Here is a 16,315-nt window from a genome sequence, read left to right as displayed (position 1 = left end):
GCTTCCTGAGGGCTCAGTGCAGCTGGACCATGCTGAATAAAGGTAACTAATGTCACAGCTACTGTAAACTTGTTCTCATTTTTCTATCAGCAACTTAGCATCAATGGAAACAAGAGCATTATTCTCAGAGCCCTTTCCCCTTCCACAAAGGAGTCAAGTCTATCGGTTGGAGACAAACTTTTTTCTAAAGCAAGGCTAAAATGAAACACAACCAAAGGATACGACTAGAGCATAGGTTTAATTGCATGGGCAGGTCAAGCTCTGATTCACCTCTGCAGAGCGATGAATTTTGGTATCTGAATGCAAAGTGTAACTGTAACTTTCCTAAGCAGGAAATGCAAAGGGAGGGTTTCATTGCAACCTTACAAATTAAAAGCCAGAGAACACTGCCAAAACAAACATAATTACTGGGAGGGTTCAGCTCCGTGAAAGAACTGGCTCAATGTCCCATTACCACCATTTTATATGGTATACTCAATCTGAGCCAGAATAATGAGTTCTTTACTCACTTGAGTAATCAAACTAAAGCCAATGGGACTCACTACTGTAAGCAAAAAGGCAACAGCAATCTGTAGACATCTTGCAAACTATTCCATTGCCTAAGAAATGGAACAGCATTTAGCAAAAGGAAATACAATCTCTCTAGAAAATACAGATGCAATATACATATTAGAAAGAATGTACCACAAAAGCTAAATTAAGATATGAATTACTTTTTTTGAAACAAATTGTTTTCCTCTAAAAGAAGCATTTGGAAATCAGACTGTAATATCAATCAAACATAGTAGTAGCTTTATCTATTAATTCACTCTGAAATCAATAGTTAAGTTATTTGGAAATACAATGTAGGCAAGAATGAATGAAAAGATCCCTACATCTAAAGAAGAAGAAGAAAAAACCTTAAATGTTATCAAATCCTGCCTTTCCTTTCCTAGCCAGCTGGCGCAACCAGAATCAAACACAGTTAATCATTTTAAGGAAGAATCCTTTTCAAAGAAGAAAATCACACTGTTTATTCCAACATTCCTACTCAATGTTATTTTTTTTCTAATGTACTATTCCCTAGCACAAAATACTAAAACGGTATGAGACATAAATATATGTTTATGAAGGAAACTACAAATCTGCAGAAATGACAAATTATAATATGCATCTGACTATCTTACATATGTGCTCAAACAAGGCTCTATACATTTACAGTACTACCTAGTCTGATTACATAAGCTCAAGAACAGCCTTGACAGGTTAGCAGCCTACTGGTTTCCAAGTGCTATTAACGTAATTTTTTAAAGTTACAGTTTACATAGTCAGATTAAAGCATGTCAAACGAAGCATTTAGAAGCAATCATCTTTCCTTCTGAATCACAAAGAACGGGGTGGGGGTGGGGGAATCCCTATGATTCCTTGAAGACTATATAGAGTCATTCAGAAATTATGTCTTCTCCAGTGCGTCTCTAATGACTAGTACTGTGTTGTTTATTTCTTTCATCACTTCCTACCTGGTCTGGTTGCTGGTGAAAAACCAACCAGGAAGCCACAGGCACACACTTCAGTCTCTTGCTTTTTCAGGCCACAATTCTCCAATGTTAGGTAGCTGCCAATGTCCTTGCAAGCCAACGGAAAACAGGCCACAAGGTTCAAGTTAACTGCAGAGTGTTACTACACTGAACATCTGGTCATGAATGAATGGATTGCCCACTAACTCTCTGCATTGGGAAGCTGATGAAAAATTCAACATTTTCCTTGTTGGCACAGTTGTTTTGGAGAATTCTCTAGAGCTTCCTGAATTATATGAAGAAAATTTCACTGCAGCAATCTATATCTGTGAGAACAGCTGGTGTTGAAAGGGATCTGCTGCTCTCTGCGTGCTGGGGGACCTCGTGTTGGATCATGATACTTTTGCTACATTTGTCCTTGAAAACTTAGCCCTACCTTTGTGGCAGCAGTTAAACAAAGTGACAGCGATGCTTCTTTACAGTTGCCTTTAGCACCACAAGGCAGGAGAATAAACATCAGAATAGAAAGATGTTGTACAGACGATTGTCAATCAGCATGACAAAAGTTCCTTTAGTAGTAGCGCAAATAATAATAATAATAATAATAATAATAATAATGATGTCTGTAAGATTCCAGGTATATATATATATAAAAGCTCAGTGACAAGTAGTATAGTCACAAGACTGAAACATGATTTTTCTTGCCCCTCTTTCTTTCTACAATTCCAGTGCCAAATCTCAGTAATCTTCACCCTGGTAAATGAAAATCAACTTTCCTTTTAATATTGTAGAACCAGGATTAGAATATTGGAATGTTTTGCTGAGCATCAGACCACCTTGAGCACAATCAATATCTGTATTACATGATATGCTTTATTAAGCTAAATCACTCAAAATCTTGGAAAGCAGTGCTACTGTTAATTTCAGCAGGGAAAAATAACAGCCCACAAAAATGTAAAATATTTTAAAGAAATTACCTTCTTGATAGGGTAATAATAATAAGCCATATACTGTTCTCTTTCTCTCCCTCTCTCTCTCTTTTTAAAGGAAGTGGTAAACTTAAGTCATGCTAAATTTAGTCTATTATCTATGCAGCATAAATTTCACTTCTGTGTATAAATGATAACTTGCATATTTCTCCATGGTAACTAAACTATGATTAAAACAACAGTGAAACCAGCCTTCAAAACCACCTGTTTAACTAGGAACAATCTAATTTACAAAAATACTTAAACTTCAGACATGTCATAAGAATCTAAATCACATTTTCCCCCAGTTGAAAGCTCTCTTTTCCATGATCATATAATTGTAAAATACTTGGCTTTGGTTGGTAATCATTCTTCTTTTAAAATAGTGTAATTTCTCCACACATTGTTCAGCCTAACACAAGTGGTATTTAAGATTATAAAGAATAAGACTCTAATAACCCTTTCCAAAAAGGAAGTTATTTTGTGCCTTTGAAAGGATTAATTTACCTAGAATGTATCTTTTTTTTTTTTTTTTCAAAATGGCACAAATGAAAGAAATGGGGGGAAACATGCCGAAACTAAAATTCTCATTAGATATGGTAAGACACCTTTAAAAACCATATTTCTCTCGAGATATCCTTGCAATTTACTAATGAAGAAATTGACTGTTTTTATGGGTCAAATTAAAGAAATAATTAGAATATAGCCAAGGATATCAAAAAGGTAGGTCTAAGCAGTATTTTCTTATTTAATTATAAAGCATAAAAGCAGATTTAAATATGAATTATTCTAGCCACAGAATTACATATACCATTTAAATGCTGAAACCCCTTTTAGTAAAAATAAAATCATATGTCACGTATGGTATGAAGCATATGAATCACATTCACGACACATACCTCAAGAGGTCTCACAGAAAATGCAAATGAAATTTAAAAACTGATCACCATCCTTTGGTCATTTTCACATCATATCTATAGCCAACTGTCCAGTATTTAAGAGACACTGATTCCAGCAGTAGTATGGCAATGGTTGTTAAATATAATTCAACATGATTGACAAATATTTGCTTGTTTTTAGAAGTGTGGTAGCTTGGGCTTTCCTATAGAACTGTAGCCATTTTCCAGAGAAGTTGTGACTCCTTTCCTGAATGCTTTCGCTATTTGCCTTGAGTTGGGCACGCAGAAGGGCGCCAACCTTCCCGTTCCCTGTCACTGCAGTGAAGGAAACCATGTGCACCACTGCTTGTTTTGTTTGTTCCATGGATCTTTATGACAATCCTACATTTTTTTCCCAATCTGTAGGCTTACTTACTATAATCCCCTTTCTTTTGAACTGATTGCCCCTGGGCCAAGTACAAAGTAAGCAGTGCCAGCTGAAATAATTTTGCTTTGACTTAGGCTGAAACCCTAAACATACTCACTACGAAGCAAGTCCCACTGGCAGTCATATTTAGGAAGACACCAGCATAGTTTTGTAGATCGGTGGACAAGGCAATGGGATTACTCGGTGGTGCAAAAGTAAGTACCGTATTTTTCTGTGTATAAGACAAAACAAAATATGGCAAAACCATGGCAGACCAACACGGCTACCTATCTGTAACTGTGTATAAGACAGTATTTCCTCCCAAATTTTTAAAGTTTAAAATTGGGGGTCATCTTATATCTTATAATGTTGCAATTAAACATATAAATAAATACATGCCACCATCCATATTCTTTCCCCCCCAGCCTCCCATCACTACAGCGGTACCTTGGTAAGAACAGCTTAGTTTATGAACAACTTGGATTAAGAATGCTGCAAACCCGGAAGTCGGTTTATTGGTTTGTGAACTTTGCTTTGGTAGCAGAACATGTTTTGCTTCCTGTTGAGTGTGTTGCATTTGTAAACTGAGTCCCCCGCTGCTATGGGAAAGCACGCCTTGGTTTAAGAACAGACTTCCGGAACAGATTAAGTTCAGAAACCAAGGTACCACTGCATTGGCCTCACGACAAACCCTGGTCTGGTACTCCCCCCCCCCAGCAGCCCCCACTCCGGACACTGTCCCTTCCACCTGGTTCCTTCAGCCACCCCTGGCTACCCAGACCCCCCCATTCCCCAAGCGCACTCACTCAGGCAGCTCTGGCAGTCACAGCTCTTCCATCAGCATTTGCATCTGCCGGCGCTCGTGGAGTAAATACGGCACATACCATAAATACTGAGACAAAAGTGCAACACACAAGCGGGAGAGCTGGAGCTGCAGTTACAGTGAAGTTACACTGAGCTGACAGGAGCAGCTGCCATTACACAGCTTGCCTCATTGTTTGACGTTTAAATATACGGTACTAAATATACTGGTGTTTTGAATATTTAATGAAATATCAAAGTTGTTCTGTTTGGTGTTTAAAACATTTATTACTTAATTTTGGGCTCAGAAAATAGGGGTCATCTGATACATGGGGCGTCTTATACACAAAATACGGTATTTGTTTACACATTTTACAGCCATCGCTTCTGTGCATTTTTCATGGAAATTTGCATGCTCCCTTTCACAGTTGTAACTTGTATACCTTAGTGTGGAAATATACCTAGCAGGTTTTCCTCCCATGATATGAAACAAGTTTCATACCATGTATTCTACAATACATATATGAAAGTTGAACAGTGGATCAACCTAAGTATAGATCCTTCACTTTCCATTTTTAAAACAGTTGTAAAAAAAACCAAAAACACAAGAATAGAAAACCATGGGGATTGGGGGAGTAGGTACGTTAGTGATTACCATGGGCGCTAACCAACAGGGGCAACCAACAACCAAGTTTCATTGTCTTCCAGTAACACATACCCCAGGCTGCAACCAAGGCATGAAACCATGTGTGGGTTTAGGAAAGCAAAGGAACTTTCAAACCACCTCTACCACACTTTTTTCCATTGGTATTGTCCTGGAATATGTCTCCTATGATAAAAATAAAATAAAACGGGGAGACTATATTGGCCCACTGCACCTTTCAGCAGCATGGTTCTAAGGAAAGAATAGCATTTTTACTGTAGGTTCACTTTTACGGTAAGATTCCAAACATCTGACTGTCAGAAATAACTCCTAAATAGAATGTATCAGAAAGCAATTAAACCTAGCAAACTAATATGTAAACAAAACTGTATCAAAATTGTCTGTTAGCTAAAACCCATTTCCCCCCCTCCATGTTCAAACCAAATTCAAATGACGACATTTAGGAAGTGTTGTCATTTCCAGATTCAGGGCATCAGAAGATATTCTGAGCAAGACCCATTGAAGTGAATGAACAACAGTAGCTAGTGCAAAAGCACAATAGCTTGCACAGCTCATTCATTCAAACGGAGGATGTGCAGGGTAACTTCTTCATAGACTGTGCCCTTAACCATTATGGTTCAATTCCCTGATCCCCCTTGCGACTGGCATAAGCACATTCAGAAATCAATCACTTGGGAAGCAGATGTAACCCTGTTACACTAATTAAACTTTGTTTTGCATCAGAGTCCTGCATTTACGGTGTGTGTACAGTATGTAAATTATACAAATTACAAGAAAAGTTGATTAGCGTAATTCAAATCTCAGTGCAGTTACTAAATTTAACAATGAATACAAATTATACTCAATCAGTTCATTGCTACAGGGTAACTGTACAACGTGCATCACAAGATTCAAAGAAGCATGAGCTAGAAACCAAAGAAGAAGCGTGATAAATGAGTTAGTGATGATCTGCTCCCAAAGGATTTGAAGGTAGATTCAGTAAGGTGTTGTTTTTTTTATCCTGATTTTTGGAACTGTTTACACCTGCCAAATGCAATACAAAGAAAAATCTTAAGTTTTCACTGAACCATTCTTTAACCATAAAGTTACATAGGCATTTGGACTGAGGGTTATATCCAATACTAGCCCCACTCAGAGCATGTCATTATTAGAACTGTAGAACTGTAGAATTGGAAGGGACCACGAGGGTCATCAAGTCCAATCTCCTGCAATGCAGGAATTTAATACCCACAACCCTGAGATTAAGATTCTCATGCTCTACCAACTGAGCTACCCTGAGGTCAACTGAAATGAATGAGAATGACTAATTTAGGTCCATTAATTTCAATGGGTACACTCTAAGTAGAAATAACATTGGCTACAACCCATATACTTTATAAGGTACCAGCTCTTTCTGTTGAACGTGGTTGCTTGTTTATGAACATGATGAGCACTTATTACTTGGGGTCAAACTACATGCGGCATAAACTATGTTTGCCCAAGAATGCAAGATTCTGAGTGCAGGATTTTATCAGAAATAGCCAATATGAGGCCCCAAATCTAAATCTGAACCCTAGATTCAGTGTAGGGGAGGGGGTTTTAACGCTTTGCCCACATTCTCCTGGCTGTGGTCTCAAAATTACCTGGGCAGTAGGGGGTGGGGAGAAGGATGTGTTTGTAATTTGTGTGGGAACAAAACTCCCACCCCAATGAGAGCTTCCCTCCCTCCCATGCAAATTTCAGGTGCAAGCGGCCTGGTCCAGATTAGGACTATAGCGATATGGGGTGGCCAAAGCTCACCTGAGAACTATGTTAGTATCAACAGTAAGAACATAGGTTAGCCCAAGAAGAGCCAGACATATATAAGAAAAATATTTTCCACTTTGGATCTACCTCAAACTATGCATTCCATAGCACTGAGCCAATGACACAAACAGTTCACCATCTCAAGGCACAACCAATGACACTCCTGCAGAAAATCTCAATGACTGAACTGAGACATAAGGGTTTATTTGTTTGTTTGTTTGTTGGATTCTATTTTTATCCCACTTTTTTCCTCGAAGATGCTCAGGTACATGGTTCTCCCCCTCCTCATTTATTCCCCCAAACAATCCGGTGAGGTAGGTTAAGCTGAGAGGCAGTGACTAGCCCAAGGTCACCTAGTGAGCTTCATGGCTGAGTGGGGATTTGAACCCTGTTCTCCCATGTCCTAGTTAATACAAGGACCTTGAACTTAGCGTAGTAGCATATGTGCAGCCCAGTGTTACATGTCTGCCATGTGTCCCCAAGTGCTACCACATTCTGCACCAGCTGGGGCTTCCAAACCAGGCCGAAGGGCAGAGCCACACAGAGCACATTGCAGTAATCCAGCTTGAAGGTCACAAATACAAGGGCTAGAGTGGTCAAGATATCTCTTACCAGGAACAGCCATAGGTGGCAAACTAGACAAAGCTGGTAAGATACTCCTAGCCTCAGAGGATATGAAGCTGATTGGCAGTCTTGTACGATCCCATAAGTGTTGCATGAGGAAAAATAACTTAACAGGAAGCAAGAAAAGAGAAATACCGGTACTCTAGAAGGGGGGAAACTTACTATTTCCAAAAATTACTGAACATACTGTAAGATTGCAAAAAGTGGTCTTTTATTTATGTTTTGCTTTCCAATCCCTTTCTGATTTCCCCCCTTATCAGTGGTAACAGATCACCATGAACACTGAATGAGAACCTTCCACTTGTTTATTTTGTCACATCTTTATTCCACATTTCAACCAAGACACTCATGGTAGCTTGCACCGAGTTATCTTCATTTTATCCTCTCAGCAACACAGAGGAGTAAATTAGGCGGAAGAAACAGTTATTTGCCCAGGGCCACCCAGTGAGCTCTGATTTGAACCTGGGTTTTCTACATCAAAATCCCGCACTCTCATCACTGCACCTCACCAGCTTCCTCACATCAGAAAATTTTTCAAGACATGATAGAAAAGACATTCACAGTCCAACAGACCTCAACAATGTGTTATTATTTTCCTCTTTAACACTTTCTCACACTATTTAAATTTGAACATGAATTTGTATACAACAATAAAACAACCAACTAGTTTGTCGTGCTCCTGTGAACAACTGTGTCACTCACACCAAGAACCACTGCTTATAATGTTCAGATATTTCATTCCTATTTCACATCACTCAATTAAGTCTTTCTGTATAAAAAAGCTTTTAACAACCACATCTGGTCTTTAATAAATCACTGCACTTTGTCTTCCTGCCAAAACTCCTCCTTTATCTAACTTACATCTTCATGAGGAGATAGGAAATCACACATTATGGTGGTGACAAACAATTGTAATTATGTCATTAGTAGCCATTTAGACTACAAAGGTTCTCAAAAAGGAAATATAATGAACAATAAGAAATATAGGATAATACATTGATCACAGTTCTAATCCGCTTTTTACTTCACAAGTGTAAAAAGCTGGCATAATTCATGGGCACAGCAGGCAGTAATAGTACACCACTTTATGAACTATGCAGCTATTTTATTCCCCTATCTACTTAAAAATAAAAAAAGCTTTTAATAGCTTGATTTAGACATAAAAGTTATTTATGATGCTTCGTTGATTATAATATTTACTTCTTGAACTTTCTATAGAAGCATTTCTTTCTGAGATACGAATACAAACTATATTATCAAATACCTCTTAGTAAAGAACAGCTTTGCTGCTAAAAGTAAGTGTAGGAGAAATGTCAGGATAGCCAAAGAATTTTTTAAAAATGTCCTCTATCATGTAGTAAGAAAATAAGCAGGCCATAGGCAACTGGTGCTTCATGGTTCTGAAATTTTAAATCTTTCTTTTACTAGGGATCTGCCAAATCCAACAGGGCCAAAGGACCAGTTTACACAACATATTCCATTCCCCTGCAGCTTGTATCCTTAATCACAAGGGGAAACTGTCAATCAGGATGTATACAGAGGCAGATCAGAGCCATTTCCAAAATCACCGCTACACCTTTTTTTGAGCTCCCACAGTAACAGAATTCACAGCTATTTCAAACCCCTTCCCTCTTAGCAATCCTAGATTCTCACAATTACATCTCCAAGCTCTGTCTTGGTCAAAGAGCTCCTGCAGCTGATCAAGTATATGGGAGTTGATCACATGAATTGACCCTTAGTAGATCAAACCTCTCCATTCTTAAGAAAATCAGCCCCGAGTGCTCACTGGAAGGACAAATCCTGAAGCTGAGGCTCCAATACTTTGGCCACCTCATGAGAAGAGAAGACTCCCTGGAAAAGACCCTGATGCTGGGAAAGATGGAGGGCACAAGGAGAAGGGGACGACAGAGGACGAGATGGTTGGACAGTGTTCTCCAAGCTACCAATGTGAGTTTGACCAATGCATACCATGGCTAACATCAGAATGGCTTGTGGGGGCTTGTAGAGGTCAGGATCTGGTCTGGTGGCCAGATTCAATTTCCCACCCCTGATGTAAGTTCACTTCAATGTGAAATTAAATTAAAAGTAAAATAATTCTTGTTTTAGGAGGCTGAGAATCTGCTAGCCATGGTAGCTAACAGATAACATGGTAAACTCGAATTACAGGTTTCCAGGGCCAATATACATTGAATGAACAAAAAGTCATCATCAGTATGACTTGCTTGTGAGTTTCTCAGAGGCATGTAGATGGCCGCTCTCGGTGATGGAGTGTATGGATTACTGGATAGAGTTGGATTTGGGTGCCCAATTAAAAGCAGTGCTGAATAAATGTTCATCTGATGCTGCATCTTTACCTGCCCAACACCTGATATCATATAGTGATCGGGTGGGGGGCAGGTGTGCATGGCTTGGGGAAATGGCCTTGTTGACCAATTAGGATGCCTGCCAGCCCATTTGGACCTCCAGGCCACAGGTTCCCCGCTGGTGCCTAAAGGATTGGAATTTAACTTTTATTCCTCATTTCTGAAACATGTCTCAAGGAATCCACACTTAAAGTTATATTTTTCACTATTGGCTACAAACTGCCGCAGAAAAACCTTTCCTGTGTATAGTTAAATCTGTTCAGCATCATTTTCAAAGCCACTTTTTTACTGTTCAGGAAAATTTCAGTATCTAGAACACAGTCAGAGGACATTAAGCTACTGAATGACAGGCTAACGGTGATGTTTCTATCAAGTCTATTATCCCTCTCCTAAAGGGCACAATCTACAACCTGCTTGCTGGACTAAAAGTCTAATGATTACTAATATGCTGTCACACAGATTTCCAGTTCAGAAGATCAGCTTTCCATTGTGATTTTCCCCCCCAAACTCACAGCTTCCTATGTCTCCAATAAATCCACTATTCACTATTTAAGCTGTGAAATATACTCAACTGGATTATTTTTTTGAACTAAAAAAAAAACCCCTATAATGAACATTTACTTGGTTCTACAAACTTCCAGAATTAGAAGTCAGAAAGAATGTTTTATCCTCCTCACCTATAAAAGAAAGCAATGTCTTCCATCAGTTATTTAGTGCATTATGATGGAAAGACTTGGGCTAGTACAGAACTAAAGTCAAAGAAGGTTTAATTTTCTATGAAGCATCATGATGATACCAAACCAGAATGTCTTGGAACAAGTGAAGCCAGACAGGTCCAGCTAATAAAAGGTACAATTTCTCTTTGTCTTCCTTCAGCAGCCATGGATTTAAATTTCTGCTGGCTTGCTAAAATACTTCAAAGTTTATTTTCTCCTTTGAGGAACAATAATTATTGATGTCAATATGAACAGAGTGAGACTGACCCTCCATACTTGGAACTTTGAGAACCAGTTTGTACATCTCTGTATTTGTTTTGCACTGTTGCTTGCACACTTCCAGTGGTTCTCCTAGCAAAATTGTTAATGGTAGCTTTTAATAGGCTCAAGAGTTGGGGATGTGGAGTTGCTGCAATCTATAATGATTTCATCTCCCACTCTAGGCCTCCTTTCTAGCCTGGCTTCAATTCAGAGTAGTTGTACGTATTGCTAGGCAACAGGAACAGAGTAAACGCTTCCAAGATGATTAGCCCGGCCACCATTTTAATTATTGGCTCCATTTTGCCTGAAAGTGGTATACTAAAACAGAGGTCTAGTTAAAGGGGCAAGAAAGCAGAAAGTACAATAGCTATCCTCAATTAATACAGACCATGGAAATATCTCCACCCTTTATTCAACAGTCCTGGTACCTCCAAAACGTTCACACACATACCTAATAGATTTCCAAAATAGATTCCAGAAGTACTGCACAATCCATTGTGAATTGAATTTTTACCCATTAAGGTTAGCAATCCCTGCACCCCACACATTTTTACACTAATCAACTATGATCAGCTTTGCAAAGATTCCGGGAGAACCCATAGCTTGCCAGAGCTTGTGTTGGTCTTCCATTGCCTTAACCAATGAAAGTATTATTTCATGCAGGGCTAAAGGGTACAGCAAGTTCCACCTTGTTTACAAACCAACCAACCAAACAAACAAACTTGAATGATAGATTTGCTGTCCAGTGTAGCATCACTGGGTTGTGCTTACTTACACAACTAGAGGATCAAGGCAATTATTGCTTTTAAAGGAAACAGGCTGGCCTCTCTTCAGTTTTACTAGGAAGCATTCCACTCCAATTTAGTGACTTTCTTGATAACCACTGTAATTGGAACAATTCTTGGAGTTGGCTGTAGGTCTGGGGCAGCAGGAGGGGTCTGCAGAGCTGTCCGCTAACTTTGAAGACAAACCTAGAGGGGCTAGGGCACAGCATAACAATGGCATGTAGTGGGCATCTTGAAACATCTTGTTCGATGGAGGTTCTTCAATTACCGACCCTTCACTATGGAGAAGGTTCCAACATTCCCTGGAGTGGGAATGCCACTTCACAAAAATAAAATATTCTAGATAATCTGCAAGCCCTGGAGACCTAGGCAAGCCATTTATATACCCCTCTTAGAAGCCATTCTGTAGAGAGGAGGGAAAGGACTAGATGTGAAGGGTCAGTAATTGAACTGTAGAGATCAGAGAAGAAAATTGCTAAGCCAAGATGAAGGAGTAAAAGGAGCCAAAGGAGATTGTAAGTGCTTTGTCCAAGAAGGAGCAAAAAACTGAAGAGCAGCCAGCCTATTTCCTGTAAAAGCTACTCCTGCCTTCGTCCACTAGAAGTGCAAGTAAGCCCAACTCAGTGATGCTAGACTGACATGCGAAATCTAGGGTGTCTAGCCCTTTGAAAATTAAGTTACAACCCAAGCAGTTCTGGTGTCCTGGTGCCAAGGACGACCTCCAGATTCACAATAGACCCCAGTAGGAAGAGCACCCCTTCTACCTTCTTCACACTGAATAGGTAATATTTGTGCTTCAATTTCCTCCCTACAACTCTAATTCTGCTTCCTTTCTTGTCTCTCTAACTCTCCAAGCAACCCATGCTGCTTCAGGCAAAGTGTTAATTACATTTTTTACTCCTTTGTCTAACCTAATTCACCTTCTATGTTTCTAGAAATAAATACTGCTTAACATTTTATTGGATTTTTATTGTATTTCAGTATTACTTATTTACTTTTTTCATGTGCTTTTTATGAGTGTTACTTGTGTGAAATGCTTAGAGATTTTGCTATATTAAGTGATACATGTTATAAAAATAAACAAAAATAAATATATCTATTTCCTCTGCATCTCATTTTCATTCTCCAACTTTCCCCAGTCAGTTCCATGCTGCTTTAACCTGTCAGCCTTTCCCATCTCCCATGTCCCCTATAAATTTAACCAAACAGTTGCCAATCCAAGCTAAATGCTATGTACCCAGTCTGTCAATTTTCATAAGAAAGAACAGAACTCCCCACCCCCAACCCCACGCACCCTCTAGATCTCTCCAACCCTCTGGAGCAGATTCCATGTGTTTCACTGTGCAAGTGAAAATTCTTATGCTGATGGAACACATTAATTGGACACAGCTCAGTTGCTCTAAACTCTGGCTTGTTGCCTCATTGCTAATTCCCTAAGAAAACCCAGTTGTTGTGATGGTGCATCATGACCCTTGTTCAGAGGGTCTGAGCTCATGTACATGTGCAGCATAGTACTTAACACATGTAGACAAGGACACAGGGTTACAAGTGCTAATGTGTCATCCACACTGCTATCTAACTGCTGGAGTTTACATAGGTGGACTTGGACTTGGTGCAGGAATGTTGTTTCAAAAAGGAAGGTATTGTCCAACTAAAACCGGAATATAACAAAGGCCTTCTGGAGAAAGTGACGGGCCATAGAAGAGGTGATGGTACAATTCCTAAAGAACCTGGTTTGGACATAGTATATCTGAACAATGATTAACTAGCTACTGTTAATTAACAATTATTAACCTCTGCCTTCTGGATAAGGTGCTTAAGTAGGCATTTGCTATAGCATCAGGCACTCTTGAGATGTACCTCAAACATCAGCTAAAAAGCCTCAGAACTGAAAACGGTCAGAACACACAGAATACCAAAATTATTATTACTATATATTAATTTATTTTTACCCTGCCTTTTTTCCTGACAGCACTCAAGGTGGCTTACATATAAAAATAAAAAGGTAAAAATAAAGGACCCCCTGACAGTTAAGTCGTCACAGACATATAAAAATAAGAACTACTAAAACCTTTAAAAATCCATCATAAAATAGAATTATATATTGATAGAATTAAAACTATATGCACATATACATATACATCTATCCATACATAATCTGTTTAAAACATACCAATAATTATAACGAAAACAACATGGCACCAGCTCCTTAACATCAAACATAAAGACTGAAGAAATATACAGCTAAGTACCAATAAAGCTAATGATGTTCTCTTTTACATTAAGACCACAATTTACATGCGAGTTATGTTCCAGGGATCACACCTAAAGCCAAAATCACATACAGTCAAAGCACAATGGGTTCAATGGCGGGTGGAATTGCCAGAGTCATTTTTCCTGGAACCCCATTGCATTTCTATTTAAAAAATGATAAACCTGCCACATGCCTAAAGCTGAATGCGCAAAAGTTAAATGTGCATGAGCTATGGGCTTACTGTATTTAGGAATTTGTGTCCAGTAAGAATCATCTTAATTATGGACCTACTTGAGAACTGATAAATTACTTTATACCTGGAACAGCACCTTCCATGCCACTTTAAGAGCATATCAAATGAGGCACCACATCATGCAAGAAAAGTTTGACCTCTAAGGGTCTCTAGCACCTGCAGTCTTAGGACTCAGCTATACAGTTGCAATTAAAACGTTTTAAATGTGTTGTGAAGTACAATATACAAATGTGACACTAGACAGCGACAGTGAGCTATGCCAAATTCAATGTACTGTATTTTTCCGTGTATAAGACTATATTTTTTTCTAAATTTTGGAAGTTTAAAGTAAGGGGTCATGTTATACACGGATAGTGCACAGTGCATTTTCTTAATTTTGAGTCCCCAAAAATACATGGAAAAATAATGTATTTTTCAAAACTTTTTTTTTAAAAAAAACATTTTCACAGTGTTTTTATATGTGCGTAGCTTCTACCTTAGTCTGCAATCTTACCTGAGAACAAGTCTCATTGGACATGCCGAAACCTACTTCTGCATAAGTATGCAGAGGATTGTATAGTTAATTTATCAGGTTACGATTATGTAATAGACACAGGCAGGTACTAGTGTAAATGGATGATAGTAGTTGAAATGCCTTTGGGACATTAATGCTGGCACAGTGGTCACTAAGCTCCCTTCTTTCTTGGCACAACAATTCATAGGGGCCTTTAACTTTACATACTAGCATTAGCAGAATTTATGTATCCTTTTTATAGCCTATTTCAAAAATGCTGGTCATGATGTCAGTATTCACATTTCTGACCCCTGATAAGTATGAATTAGACAGATGCCACCAACTCCTGTCATAGGCCACCTATGTGTCCAGATAACACTAATAATGAAATCCCATCAAGGGCTTTCCAATTGCTTCACGTCAATTTTGTCCCACAAGTTCACTTTAAAAATTTTTTTAAAAAATGCCGTTTATCCATTAATGGATTCAGAAAAATAGCTGATCTACAAAGTTGCATTTGGTGTTATTTTTAAGACTGCAGTGTGTGAAAATGATGTTCAGACTTAGTGAAGAAAGAATTGACCAGGTTTCTAAAAATATTGTAGAAAGCCATTAAGCCAAAAAAAGGAAACATAATTGTTGACTTTAAAATATGCAGGCAAAAAAAATATCATAGTAAATAACAATAATTTACTTGGAATATTGCTTCATACAGTGTTTCACAGAAACCTAGCATACAATTTTAAAGAAAGTGCTGGCAAATTAATTGTATACTTTCGCTTTTTATGTTCAAGTCACATATGAAAAGAATAACATTTTACCCCACATTGAGTACAGTACCATAGATTGAATATGGGTTTCAGCAGCATCAATCGTATCAACTGAGATTAGATGAAAGTGCATATAGGATAAAAGAGGCATATAACTCTTACATTTTTCCCTTGTGGCTAACATGGCAATTTGCCTCCAGCAGCTGGGTGCATCTCAGATAAATTCCTGTCTGTATTCTATTGCGAATATGGGTGGACAAATAATCATTTTCCGAATGCACTAATGCTTTTGCATTCTGATGATGGCATGGAGCTCTTGCATGCAGGTGCAGACCTTATTTCTTTGGGGATTTTGTATTTGTTTTGTTAGGGGCTAATGTGCACATGGCAAGGACTGTGTAGCTGACTACATAAAACTCAATTTGTGAACATGGTAACCTATTTCCAATGGCCAACATTATTTAATATCAACCATTGATATCTGTTGTCCCTCTTATAAAGTTCAGGAACCATGCTGCATGTATGCACTGAGAAGCAGCTGCTGCACTGGATACTTGGACATAGGTTGTCTGAAGGGCTTGACATGCAACGGAGTGTGAAAATATGAGCTTTGTAAAAGATGAAAAAACATGCTCCATTGCAAACTGAACCCCTTCAGATAGCCTAACTCAATGGGGTTCCTCTCAGTGACAATGAAAATAAACACTTATCTGAATCTGCCCTGAGGTGTGCCACATGCATGACACAAGCCAGCAATTTTACCCGTGTTCTAATCAC

At 38.6% G+C, this 16,315-nt stretch overlaps 1 protein-coding gene across 13 annotated transcripts in view; it reads right to left on the bottom strand.

Annotated features, from left to right (window-relative positions):
• FOXP1 (forkhead box P1) overlaps positions 1-16,315 on the bottom strand; it is a 553,244-nt gene that overhangs the window by 371,325 nt on the left and 165,604 nt on the right. The gene's annotated exons all lie outside the window — the stretch shown is intronic.

The sequence above is a fragment of the Podarcis erhardii genome (assembly GCF_964252035.2).
Source record: "Podarcis erhardii genome assembly, chromosome: 2".
In the NCBI taxonomy this organism is placed as follows: domain Eukaryota; kingdom Metazoa; phylum Chordata; class Lepidosauria; order Squamata; family Lacertidae; genus Podarcis; species Podarcis erhardii.
Note: the sequence above shows the minus strand (reverse complement) of the source record. Positions and strands in the feature narration are given on the sequence as shown.